Source organism: Mus pahari, chromosome 4 (genome assembly GCF_900095145.1).
Source record: "Mus pahari chromosome 4, PAHARI_EIJ_v1.1, whole genome shotgun sequence".
NCBI lineage: Eukaryota > Metazoa > Chordata > Mammalia > Rodentia > Muridae > Mus > Mus pahari.
Window position 1 is genome coordinate 17,618,466 of NC_034593.1, and position 9,247 is coordinate 17,627,712.

The window sequence follows — 9,247 nt, forward strand, 5'->3', positions numbered from 1 at the left end:
GGAAGGTATAGTTGTTGGTGTTAATTGCTTGACTTCAGGGTAGGACTAACATTTGAGCAAGCCCTTCTGTACAGGTGTGGTGGGTGATCTGTTCTTGAGTTTTTAGCTGTGACCACTGTTTAAAAGCATATCATGTCTCTTGCAGCTTCCTCAGTACTGTCCGCCAGAAGTCATTGATCAAATAGCTATTTTTCCACCCTTGGAAAGTTATTGCAGTGAAGTTGAATCTCTACTCGTGGCTTCAGTGTGGGCACACTGGCAGTGCTATTTTAGATCAGAGGTCTTGTGTTCAAGTCCACTAGTGATAAGACGACACTAGTGTTAGAGGGCACACTGCTGGTATGTTGGGGGTTTGAATCCTATCTTGCTAACCTTGTTAGTGCCACCTTTTCTGTTACTTCAGCCTGTGGTGGTAAAAGTTTTATCTGAATTCCTAAGTGTCTTGACATAGGCTTAGTGTTAACACCTGTCTTACTACAGCATCAAGAGGGAATATTTTATTTTCTGTATCTCTGTTGGTACCTGGTAGAATGTATTCCTTTAGCAGTCATGGTTGTGGTCATGGTCATGGTCATGGTCATGGTCATGGTAAGCTGATATGAGTACAGACAGACACATCAGTATGTTTTCCATTAGCAGAACGTAATTTCTTACTAGCACACTAGGTTTCTAAACACTTCATGGTTTTAACTTCCTATCAGTTGAAACACTGGGATTAGCTTCCATTTCTACATCCTGTAGGGTGTGTGTGTGTGTGTGTGTGTGTGTGTGTGTGTGTGTGTGTGTATGAGTATGAGGATTTTTTTCTTTATTTTGTTTTCTTTGTCTCTCTGGGGCTTAGAATTTCAGGTTTCTAGTGATATCTTTTTGTTAGTTGTTTCTGTGGAACACTGTAAATCACTCATAAAAGCAAAAGGTAAGTCAGGTATGAAGGTGTTGGTTTGAGTGAAAATGTTCCCCATAGCTCATGGGGACTGGCACTAACTATTAGAAGATACAGCTTTGTTGGAGGAAGTGTGTCACTGTGGATGAGCTTTGACATTTCAGATGCTCGAGCCAGGCCCAATGTCTCATTGTCTCTTCCTGCTGCTTTCCGATTTGGATTCAGAGCTCTTAGTTCCTTCTCCAGCATATCTGCCTGTATGACACCATGCTACTCTGCGTGATGGTAATGGACTAAACCTCTGAACTGTAAGCCAGCTCCAATTAAATGCTTTCCTTTAGAAGAGTTGCCATCGTCATGGTGTCTCTTCACAGCACTAAAACTCAGACGTAGACACTTGCTACACAACAGCCCTTTGGTTCTCACACCCCAACAACAGCATCAGTTGTGAAAGTTTAGTTTTTCATGTGTGGAAAGAAAGCCAGATTCAGAGCCAGTAGTGTTGATAATGGAGCTAAAAGTTGAAGGATCCATGAACTCATTGGTCTGATTTGTGGAGGGAGACTGTAGAAAGGAAGAAGGGGGTTGACTAAATTGCATGTTTCCCCCTCAATGAACAGCTTTATTGTAAAACCTTTAGTACACAGGGTTTGAAAGTGTGTAAGAGGTTACAAGTTTTCAGATTGCTGCTTCTGCTGCTTAGCACTAGAACTTATCAAAATACATCCCCTCCCTCCTTTTCCTCCCCTTCTTCTCCCCCTTCTTCCCTTTCTTATCTGTGCACTCCTCGTTCTGGTATTTTTTTCTCTCGTCTCTCTCTGTCTCTCTCTGTCTCTCTCTGACTCTCCCTCTGTCTCTCCCTCTCTTCTCTTCCTCTCCCTCCCTCCCTCTCTCTCCCTCTCCCTCTCTCCCCCTCTCTTCCTTCCTCTCTCTTCCTCTCTCTCCCCTCTCTCCCTCTCTCTCCTCTTCTCCCCTCTCTCCCTCCCTCCCTCCCCCCCTCTCTCCCCCTCACTCTGCCTTCTCAGCCTTGCCAGTGCTAATTGTCACCACTTTGGAGGTTGTGAGGACTGTTCCTTGTGGAGACCATTTGATTGACTTTAGAGTTAGTTTAAGCTTAGTGGATTTAATTAACATATAAATGGGAACCCAAGGCTGAAGACAGAAGTCATAATGCAAAGAATCTGGACCAAAAGACTTGAAATCTTGTTCTCAGTAGACAGTTTCGTGGGAGTTAAGATCACGGACCAAATATCTTCACTTTTGCGGTTGGTGACTGTTGTGAATAATTGTATAGACATAGAACAGAGTATGTAATGTCGTAGAGTGTCTATAAAATATGGCTTGGTTTCTGCCGTTTGAGACAACAGTACTGTGTTACATGACATAAGTAAATGGAAACTCTAGCATGAGTTACAAGTATGGAGGAGTTTGGATGGGGCTAGCATGTGGTCTGGGCTATGAGCTCACTTTGGATAAACTTGCCATGGAGAGGTAGGATCAGACTAAAATGAGAGAATCTTAGAGGAAGTGAGAAGTGCAGTTAGAATGTGAACTGTAAAGTTGTTTGCATGCTTTTGGACCTTCTTCCCCTCTCTGGTCAGTGCTTGGTGCTGCAGCACTGGTTTAAGGGGAAGAATATTACCAACATGACATAGTCTGTAGTAATTAGCTGAGTTAGTTGAGTCTTAAAATGACCTTCGAGATATGCAGGGCCAAATAGTAAACAGAAAGGGAAATGCCATCAAAACAGGAACATTGAAACAAGGAAGGCACCATTAGAAACAAGCCAGGTTGGGGGTGATTGGAAAGTGGTAGCACACAAAGGCTTTCTATATTGTGATTTGCACCAGAATTAGGCATGACACTAAGCTGCAGTGAGATAGGAACATGCTCCGCATTGGTATTTCTTAAAGGTTGATGAGATGTCTGTTGCTCTGTATTGGGAGATGTCTTGCAGACATCTTGGCTTAGGGAATTCCAAGGGGTTTTCTGTTTGAGAAGCTATATCCTTGTTCTCTTATTTGTGATATTTGATATAATAAATCCCAGGGCTTGTGGAAGGAAAACATAAAGATAATGACAGCTCCAGCAAATGACCTTGAAGAAAATTGACCTTAGACCTAAATACAGATGCAATCTAGAGGCCAAAGAATTCTTTGTACATTTTATTTTTACTTGTGGTTGGTTTAGAGTATCCAGAGACTCAACAGCCTAAGTATGATACTGGTTTTGGAGCAATAGGAAGCAGTCCTGGAGATATTTATTAAAGGAACTGCACAATGGGTAGCTCTGTTATTGTCTAGCCATATCTAAGCCAGCAGCACAGCACAGACAAACACAGCACAGCACAGCAAGTACTCTTGCCAGTAAAGAGCAGTTTCAACAATCCATCCTATGGTAGGTAATTAAGAAGCAAAGGCAAGGTACCAGTATCTCTTCCTTTGTAGGACTTCCTATTCCCTTTTGCTAACCATTTATCCTGCCCATCTGTCTACAAATGTATTAGTCAAGATTCTCTACAGCAGTGGTTCTCAACCTTCCTAGTACTGTGATCATGTGGCGACCCCCAACCTACTTCATAAAAGTAGTTTTGCTGCTGCTATGAATTTGTAAATATCAGATATGATGGATATGGGATCCCTGTGAAAGTGTTGCTAGATCTCCAAGGATGAGACTCAACAGCTTGAGACTCACTGCTTTAGAGGAACGGAACTTATAGATTGGATATGTATGTATGTATGAGTCATTTGTGTGTGTCTGTTAAGGGAATTTATTAGAATGACTTACAGACTATGGTCTAGCTAGTCCAACAATGGCTGTATACCAATGAATGGTCCAAGAATCCAGTAGTTGTTTAGTCCACAGTCTGGATGTCTGAGCTGGGCTTCCATGTGCTGAAGTCCCAAGGAAGTCAGGTCTAATGCCAGTGAGGGAATGGACTTGTCAGTGCAAGCAAGCAGGCAGAGAGAGTGAGCTGCCTTCTTCCATGGCATTTATAGAGGCTGACAGGTAAATGTGTGGCCTAGATTAAAGGTAGGTCATCCCACCTCAAGATCTAGATTAGGGTGCATCTTCCCACCTCAAACATGAAGATTAGAAGTGGGCCTTCCATTTCAAATGATTTAATTAAGGAAAGTCCCTCACAGGTAGGTGTGCCCAGTCCTTTGGGTGCTAGTTAATTCCAGACAATCAAGAATAACCTTTGCAGTAAATAAGGCCACAGTTAAACAGTAATCAAACCGCTGAATGGAGAAAGGAGAGGACAGCCACCACCGCTGAGCATGCGAGGCTGAGCTTCTGGGAGTGTGATTGTTTGGTGTAACTTTTTCTTTTGTTATAATAAATCACCACAATCAAAGGCAACCTAAGGACGAGAGAGTTAATTTGGGTTTGCTGTTGTAGAAGAATAAGAGTTTATTATGGTAGGGTGCTTGGCTATTAGCAGTACCCATGGTGGGGGAAAGTGGTGCTCTGAACTCAGAGCCAATGGTGTGTGTGTGTACGCACACACCCTTCTCACTACCGCCCAATGCTCTGGATTCATGAATGACACACAGACACACACACACACAGACACACACACACACAGACACACACACACACACACACACACACACACACAATGCTCTAAGCTGCTCAATGACTGAGCACTTCCAAACCTCCCCAGGGATAACACACTCTCCCCTCCGATATTCCTGAATTATTACTTACTAAAATCTGTATTCTAACTTGGTTGCCTGGACCCAGGTGGGTGGCTCTCTAGGTGGCCACTCCCTCCCTGCTCTTTCACATGGCTGTCTGCTCTCATGTCTCCATCTTTCAAGCCCATTCTTCCTGCTTCCCCATCATGACAATTCTCCAAATTCTTTCTCTCATGGGCCCTCTTGCCTGGGAAATCTAACTTCCTGCCTCTGTGTCCCTGTCCAGCTGCTGGCCACCAGAAACTTTATTTCACCAATCAAGCAAACTAGGCGCAGGGATTGTCAGCATCTGACAGGCAGACATGCTGGTTCCCGTGTAATTTGGGAGCTGAATTAACACAACTGGCGTTAGCACCAACCCACAACAGTGGGGTACACGGTTGGAAGTGACATTCATTTTATTCAAATCAGTGTGTTTAGATTTGTTGCTGAGTATTGACATATAGGACAGTTGAAGTTTCTTTCTTGCTTTTTTTTTTTTTCTTCCTCAGAACTTGATTATCGGCCGTGTTCATAATCTGCAATCCCTCTCCCCTCTCCCCTCCCCCCTCATTGTCTAGCCATCTCTAGACCAGGAAGGGAAAGCCACAATTCATACACTTAGGAAATCTCTAGGTGGCCTGCTTAAGGTTGCTTACAGAAAGTTGATGGGTCAGAGTACCTCTGGCTCTGGATTGCCATGCACCCTAGAATTGAACCCACTCTGTTTCTCACTTTGGCTTCTTTTGAATTAAACAGCCAATTTTGCTTTATACTTCTCACCTAGTGATGTGCAAAGCAGAATTTATTAGCTCTCCAGGTGCGACTTGCAGATTTCTTTTAAATTTGAGTAGTCACCGTACTGGAGGAATTAGAAATGGGACTGAATCAGTTTGTTAACACCTTTATTACCAGTGAAGATGCGTTGTGATAAAATTTGCACATTTAGTTTGCTCAAGTAACCAATATCTAGAAAAGTGAATGTTTACTGTCTATAAGGCACAATCTTAAATGAAAATGTGCAATTTGGTTCCTGTTCCTGTTTTAAAATTATTTTTATGTCATATGTAGATCAAAGAATAGGCAATATTCAGAAAACTCTGGGTGACTATCGACCAAAATAAAGGCACTGTTTAAAATTTCTGAGTGACTGAAGAAGGACTCATAGAAGGCTGCTAAGTTTAGATTAGTTGTGAAAATAATCTATCAGGATTCAGTCTTGCTGATTTGGGCAATAGTTTAAAAATATTTTAAGTTTTAAGAAATGCTTATTCTATTTTATATGTATGAGTTATTTGCTTGCATATATGTACATATACCACATGCATACATGGTGGCGCCTCAGAGGCCAGATGAGGGCTTTGGATCCCTAGAACTGGAGTTTCCAATAGTTGTTTTGTTAGTTAGTTAGTTAGTTTGGTTGTTTTTCCGAGAGAAGGTTTCTCTGTATAGCCTTGGCTGTCCTGGAACTCACTCTGTAGACCAGGCTGGCCTCAAACTCAGAAACCTGTCTGCCTCTGCCTCCCAAGTGCTGGGGTTAAAGGCCTGCGCCACCATTGCCCAGCTTTTTTTTTTTTTTTTTTTTTTTTTTGAGTAGTTTTATTTTTTAAGGTTTATTTATTTTATGTATGTGAGTACACTGTCCCTGTCTTCAGACACACCAGAAGAGGGCACTGAATTCCCATTACAGATTGTTGTGAGCTATCATGTAGTTGCTGGGAATTGAACTCAGGACCTCTGGAAGAACAGACCGTGCTCTTAACTGTGGAGCCATTGCTCCAGCCCTTGAATGGTTGTGACTTCTTCATGGGTACTGGTCTGCAAGAGCAACAAATGGTCTAAACTACTGAGCACATCTCCAGCCCCTTCACAGGAGAAGTGGGAATACTATTTAATAATGTTAAATTGTTACAGGTTCTTTTCAAGGTTGTTTGGTTAGTTCAATAATCATGATTGGTTTTTAAAATAGCTTATTTTTATTTTTTAAAAGAGGTCTCAATGTTACCTAGGATAACTGAACTCCAGGTCAGGTGAGCTTCCTTAGTTAGGGGGACATAGAAATGATCCATCCTGCTTTTTATATTGAGATTTTCAGAATGCTTATATACAACTGTGTTTAAGAACAAAGTCTCAGTTTTGTGTTTAGTAACCTGTACCCTCACATTAGGTGTGTCAGTTGGTACTTTACCACATCACATCAGTGGTTCTAGAAATGGTGGACCAATGTTTTTCACCACACAAAAATCTAAGATACAGACATGGTTAGCTAGCATGCATTAAAGCACATCTCAGTTCCTAGATCTTGCTGCACATCTGCTTAGACACATGGGTCTCACTGTACGTCTCTGTTGGCAACACTGTACTCCACATCTGCAGAGAACAGGCAGAGGACTGTCAGATGGTTCCATCCTCCACCATGCTAGAGCTTTCAAGTTCTCTTCTCACGTGTGAGAGAAAAACAAAGATTTTCTGTTGACTTACTGTTTGTGGAGAATGGCTGAACTGAGGCCAGCAATACAGTTAAGCAGTCCAGTGACCTAAGTTCCATTCCGGAGCCCAGGGTAGACTGGAGAGAGAGCTGACTCCTGTATGTTGTTCTTTAACCCCCTCCCCACCCTGCACACATACATGTACATGCCCATGTGTACACTACAAAATTGAAACTAAATTTAAAGAAAGGCTAGATGAACCTGTGAAGAGGAAAACATTTAAATGTATTATTGAATATTGTAATTTGCACTAATACAGCTGGAAAATTCTGAGGGAGACATTGGTGTTTACATTTGTATTTTGTAAGCTTCACAGATGAAACAGCCTGGTATTGGTGCTTAAAATATTGAGCTACCCAGATCAGGAGGAGAAGAAGAACAGGAAGTGTGTGTGGAGGAGGAAGCCAGTGATGTGATTGGTTTCCTGTGCACTCCTTGTCATGTTGGCCACAATCTAGTAGACAGCGAAAATGGTGACCAGCTTTGCAGTAAGCCCTTGAGCTATATCATGCTGTTAACAAAGAAACTATCTCTCTGGTTTGTCTAAGACTTTGGGACTAGAAGTCATGATGAAAGTCAAGACTCACCAGTCCTCACCTGCCTGATTTTCTGAAGTGGCCTTGCCAGCCAGGTGCCATTTCTTTTAACAGCTACAGTGGTGGAGAAGCTTTGGTAGAGGGGGGGTCATCTAACAGTTAGTCAGGGCATGCTCAGCTGAAAACACATGCGAAGAAGCACTGAGAAAGAGCAAAGAATTGGGGCTTTCTTAGTGGTAGGATACAGGGTAAGGAAAAAGCTGTATTTAGGATAAGGAAAAGCTATATTTCAGACCAGTGCAAGTCTGGGATAAGAGGTGAATTGAGATGCTTTGGGAAATAACATGGGCTGAGGGGAGTTCCCTGTTTACTTTATGTAATGACACCTTGAAGCCAGTTGTGGCAGAAAGGCAGTTTTCAGTTTTGTATTTTCCATTCTTTGCTTGAGACTTGCTGCCTGCTGCTGGGAGGTACACAGTTAAGGAGGAAGTGCAGCAGTGTACTCCCCAGGCCCCAGTAGGCTCCTGCTTCAGCCTGCATCTGAACAGAAGAACTGTTTGTGCAAGCTATGCTTTGAACGAGACTGAGGTTACATTAACAGTAGCACTTGAACTGTTGTAACTAAGTGAATTGTTAAGCATGATCATAACCAAGAAACCCACTGTTGACAGTTGGCTTCAAAATTTAAAAGACCTTGAAATTTAGATAACAGTGATATGGCACTGCAAGTTTTGGGAGGTGTGCCTCTTCAAAATAATTTGGCCTTTACGCTTTATCAGAGTTGCAGAAGTGAAACACTCTGAGATGTTTGGAATGGAATTGACAAAGTTAAGAGGTAACTAGGCAGGCAGACAGGAAAAGTTGGGTGACTTTTTTGGGCTGGGTTACTGTATAGAAACACAGCTTTCTCTCAAAGGATGTAAGGGGTACTTTATTCTAGAGCCAAATTTGAGTTACCATGACCCCTGGAACAACGATTGACGTTACCCCTAAATACCATGTTCCAATGTGGTAATAGTCTTACAAAGTTCTTATAGTAATAGAACAAAGACAGTTATAAACAAAACTTTGATATGAAGTCCCTTATTTCTCTCTGTGTGTATGTTTTAAATAACTAGACAAGAGTATTTAAGAAATGAATCAGCTGTGTAAAGTTGTATCTCAGAAGTATCCAGATGGCTGTGCAGGGTAAATAGAAAAAGACTGTATGCTTTGCTTTTAGGATCCCAGTCAGTCCCATGGTTCTGCTGAAGAGACTGCAAGATCCTTTTTGACTCAATCCTCCCTTGGGAGAATAAGAACATGGATCTTCATTTCTCAGTAATGTGATGCTTTTAGTTTTTCTGGAATAATTTTTTAGAGAACCAAGCCTTTGCAAAGATTCCTAAGACCAATCTTGGGAGGGTAGGTCAGAAGCCAACCTCTGGATTTTTCTGACGCTCTTGTTACCTGCCAGCTCTCTGGTCTTAGTCTGGGACTTCTCTGAACCTCACTGAACTTGGTTTTGAGACAGGTGTAAACTTTACTGTATAGTGTTCATTTTGTCACCCCTAGAAGAACCATCTTCCCTTCGACTTAGTCCTTTAATGCACAAAATAACCTATATAAAGCTAAACTGTGTTTACTTTTCAACTTCTTTACTTTTTTTTTTTTTTTTTT